Below are 5,145 nucleotides of genomic sequence, written 5' to 3' on the forward strand. Positions count from 1 at the left end.
ACACACGGGAGCGCCTGGAGCTTTTCTTGTTCGAACAACACTGATGGAGATGCGTCGCCAGTTGCGGCGAACAAGCTCGGCTCGGAGCTTTCGAACTTTCGGGCTCTCCTCTGATGTAGGGGCGCTATAAATCGTCCATTGTCGAGGTAAGGCAGCACCACCTACACCAACCGGGTTTATTTATGGCGCTATTATTTGCTCGCGGGCTCGACTGTCTTACGTAACACTGCAGCGTGTGTCCGCCAAGAGTCTTTTTTTTTTTTTTTTTTTTTTTTTTAATCAAAGGGTTCAGAAGCAGCGATCAAGCACTTGCTTGTTTGTTTGATTGTCGATAGGATTTACGGATCATGTTTTGGTGGCGATTGAACAAGTATTGGGTAAAGCGTTGTCGGCCAGACGAGTGTGTCTCGTGACTCAGTCCAGATATAGATAAGATAACAATTTTTCGTTCGCCATCCTACACGTATGCGCGTCCGGTGCGAGTTTCAACAACCATCGAGTACTTAGTAGGTGAACCTGCATCGAGTTTAACGCCGAGTTTATGCTCGACCGTTTCAACACTATATATATATGAGTAAAGGTATTACACAACTTTTCCGGCCAATCCCGTAAGACTCGTTTGTGTTTGTGTGTGTTTTTTTTTTATTTTTATACCCATAGTATAGAGTATATACAACGTGATGGGTATGTAGGTGAAGTTAGATGTCACAAAGATATAATTATACCAAGTGCAGGTGTTTATCTGTCACTGTACGTATACGACTAGAATCGAGTACAGTTATTTTGTCGCCTCCGCAACTTACTTTGTGTGTACTTTTTTTTTTTTTTTTTTTTTTTTACATCACAATTTCGTGTATTTGGGTAAAAACTCCTTTCCTGCCCGTCTAAAAATAGATTATCCAACATTGTAAGCTCTATTGAAAAACCCAAGTTATACCTCTCCTGCGCGCAATGTAAATGCGTGTGTCTTATCGCCAAACTAGCTCTTGGCCTTCTCATTGTCTCGATTATAATATACTCACAAGTTTCAACGCGCCCGTGTAGTCGCTGCAATACAATTAATTTCGTGAATTCACCGGATAACACACGATGGCCGGTATTTTCCCCGGTAATAAATTGTACACTTTATCAAATACTTTATTTTTAATTTTTTACCTTTGTTCATTTAAATAAACGATCAAGTATATACGCTCAGTATTTTGCTCGTAGTAAACATTATGTATACATATGCGTGTGGTTGTTGCACATGCGTAAATGCATCCGGTAAACGAAAATTGACGCAACGTGGGAAGCACGAGCACGTGAAAATTCGCTCGTCGAAATGACCTTTAAAGAGTCTCGTTGCCATTGAGATTCATTCAACAAATTTTAGTTTGTAAATGTGCAAGCTCAAACGTCAGACTCTGCGTTGTAGTAATTTCCATCTTCCCTGTATATGAAACATCAGTAGAAACAGATTGTTTGGTCAGACGCGGGTTCCAGTAGTATTTCCCGCTGTTACGCCAATCATTCGAACGCTGTCAAATGTTGCTATTTTTTCTTGAGAGGAATAATCACCAACTCATGGGAATCAATGAAAATCCGGGCATCTCAGTTTACCAGGGAGAAGATGGAAAAATAACGTGTACGAAAGCTCGTTTGACGAATTGCGACGGGTTTCGTGATGCATCCGAAACTCATCTCTGACCAAACAACGGGAAGCCCCGTTGAAAAAAGACAATCTAGTGCACCGCCTTCGGGCCATAAGTATATATACACAGGAGCGCGAGTCTCACTCGAATCGTGGGGTCTTATCGGGAGGGCATTTCGTATTCCCTACCGCAGCTCTCGCCGTGAGTGTCGTGTATTGCCGTACACCCACCCACACACCCGCTATACTTACACACAGGTTGGCTTACGGTATAATAATAACAATACACGAGCCGTGAGAGAGAGAAAAGCAGCTCCCCGTCCTTGCCCGCTGCCACCCACTCTCTCTTCCCCTCCACTCGCTGCCCCACCCGCGTGGCTTCACCCCCACCTTAGCTCTCTGCCTCTCCTCCATGCGTGCGTACGTGTATGTACGGTAGCTTTTCTCCAAGTTTCCCCTTCGTTACGTACGCCAGTGCGAGAAAAATACGAAGGGGGGGGGGCACCAGAGAAGGAGAGTGGCCTCTGCGCGAAGCTCCGAGTGTTCAGGCACATGACACTCCGCGACGCCGATTGCTTCAGTCTCGCAGCGGCACTCGCGAGTGACGGATCGCGCGAATTTCGTGGCTTCTGAACTCGTTACTAACATCACCAAAAAAAAACAAGACCCACCCCCCTTGGTCGCACTCGCAATTGAAATCGGCAACTCGTTGCTTTTTGTTTTTCAACCCCCGCAAACAGTTTTTTTTTTCATTCACTGCAACTGTTTCATCCGTACAGCGACGCGTGTGTACGTGCGTATATACATATATATATGCCTATCGAACCCATGTGTGCATCAGACACACGCGCGCGCTCGATCACGGCTAGTTCAAAGTGATATTTATCGAAGAGGATACCCGGGGTGTGCTTTTCGGAGGAAAGAAATCTGGAATTCCGGATACTGTGTGTGTGAGAAGGGTAAAAGAAAAGCCCAAGAATTCAAGGGGATACAAGGACAATTCCTTAGGAGCTCCTTGCGGCCGTCTGTCGAAACAATCGTCCGGACACCTGTATTGAGCAACACCACCTTCCTTCGCTCTTCCTTCTTCTTCCTCTCTCTCTCTCTCTCTCTCTCGTTGCTTGAAATTACTGCAAGTACTTCCTCGTGTGCTGTGCGAATCGCCCAAGAAAAAAGAAAGGAACAAGCCAAGAACATCAGCTGAGAAGCCCAAGGAGCGAGCATACAAAGTAACGAACCTCACGTATTTTTTTTACACATTCCTGTACACAGAGATAGAGCGAGCGAGAAATGAAAAAAAAAAAAAAAAATTATTCAGTACCTCCCCGCTATCGTTGAGTATATTATTATTAGAAATAGTTTCTCCGACGCATGCTTGTACAATTGCAAACTCGATTTTTTTTTTCTTTTTTTTTTTTTTTTTTCTCAATCATTCGTGTCTTCTCTCGGTGCATAATTTTTCCGACAGCAAGTCACGCCGCTAGCTCATTTTTTTTTTTTTTCCTCTCGCACGTATGCGCGCATATACATGTATACTCGAGTAGTTACAAAGTGACTTTGCACACACGATCGCGATCGGCATGTACATATATGTCGTGCTCTCCGTATCTCGATTGAAGAAGAAAAAAAAAAAAAAAAAAAAAAAAAACCCACAGAGAGAAAAGGGACAGCCAAGGGAGAGGGAAAAAGACCGTCAGTAGAAACAGTCGAATGAACGCGGACGGGCTAATAATATTTGTACAGGAAAATAGCCGATGAGCGAGCGTCCTTGCGCCGTCATTGCAAAGACCAGCACAGCTGCACACACTACCGTGCGCCGGATCGAGCTAGAAAAGAGAGCCTTGCATATACTACCCACTTACTCGGCTATAGCCGATGCAGCAACAGCACACGCCAGCAAAGCCCATCATCATCGGTGGCTATACAGTGAGAACCACTGTCCGGTCGTACTTATAACTTATATAGTTGCGGCAGTAGTGCTGGTGCTGGGGTATACGTATAACCATCGCGTCTAGCCAAAGACGACAATTGCCAGCTGCAGTACAGCCATACCTATACGGTGTACACACAACACGTACATTATGTACCGCCGGCCCTTTTCGCTCCGTTGCGGCCCGTAATAACGCGGAGGTGCCGCACCGAGAGTTGACACGTGAGCACTGCTCGTACAACACACATTATGTATACCTATAGCGCGCGGTAGTAGAATAGGTACGCGAGCATCCAGACGTTTACATCTATATAAGCGCTCGCTCGCTCTTTGCTCCCTTTTTCTTTCCCGCGACCTTTTTAGAGCTAAGAAAGAGGGGGAAAGGGTGTCGTTCGCACCCGTGGAGGCTTAAATATAGATTTCGAGGCGAGTGTTCCAAAGTTGTCGTTTCCTGGATCGAAAATAGCGCCGTTTTCTTGCGGTCGACGGAATCTACGTGTAGGAGGACACCGGAGTAACACTGCGACGACTTTTGCCATAAGCGCTCTCCGCTAATGGGTACACACACTGGTACACTCGTTGCCGCGTGCGCGTGGGTGGATCCGCTCCGTTGTTACAATCCCGTGTCGTAATTGCCTTACGTGCAAGGATACAACGCGCACGTGGGTCTGGTCGATATTTTTTTTACTGGGAGCTTTTGTCGGTTTTGCTCTTCCAACGTGATGGGGGCAGTGTTTTGTACCCGCATTGGGTTCATTTGACGGAGTCGTTGAATAACGAGGCTCAGCGTCGCGGAAAAGTATCGTGAAAATCGGCAGAGCCAACGAATTGACGAGTTTGTGCAAAGTGTCGGTGCCTACGTAAGTTGTACAATACGTTGTATAGCTTTTCATTTTCATCAGTTGGTAGGCACCGTGTTTCATAATAAAAGTGTGAGAAAAAACATTTGAGGTAAGAGTGAGAACAACGTTTTAAATGTCAAATGAGCCTACTCTTTCGTAGTCGCGTCGAGCTTGTGTGTGGATTCTAGTGTGAGTTTTTTTTTTTATTTCGCGCCTCTGGTTGAGTTCTGGTGTACGCTGACTTGAACGAGTTTGAAAATGTTTTCGTTTTTTTTTTTTTTTCCCTTTACTTGTTTGATACGGTATCAATACGAGTATTTGAACCGACATTAACCGTAAACGAATCAAGTGCCTTTAAACGACATTATTGTTTCTGACACAGTTTTTAATTAATCATTCGGATAAAAGTGTTATTGTATAAAAAAAAAAGGCTGTGTTGCTATCAACTAATACGTTTGATGTTGAAAATTGCTTGTGCACCTCGAATAGCTATTTAATGAGGATAGCTCGACGAACGAAAACAGTAGACGCTTCCATATCTATGAAGAAAAATCTGGATAAAATTTTTCAACGGAAGAACAAAGTCATATTAATTAATTAAACGGCACACGTAATCGTGCACGAATTTTTTCGAAAACTACATTAGCCACACTCTTATCTTCACTCGATGTTGTTTTCGGGTAAAACCCAAGTTTTTCTCCTCACCTTGAAAATTATATGTACAATGCATCTCTCTTCCTAAG

The sequence above is a fragment of the Copidosoma floridanum genome, unplaced genomic scaffold (assembly GCF_036245765.1).
Source record: "Copidosoma floridanum isolate Cflo_tuat_1 unplaced genomic scaffold, Cflo_Japanese_pri ptg000019l, whole genome shotgun sequence".
Lineage (NCBI taxonomy): Eukaryota > Metazoa > Arthropoda > Insecta > Hymenoptera > Encyrtidae > Copidosoma > Copidosoma floridanum.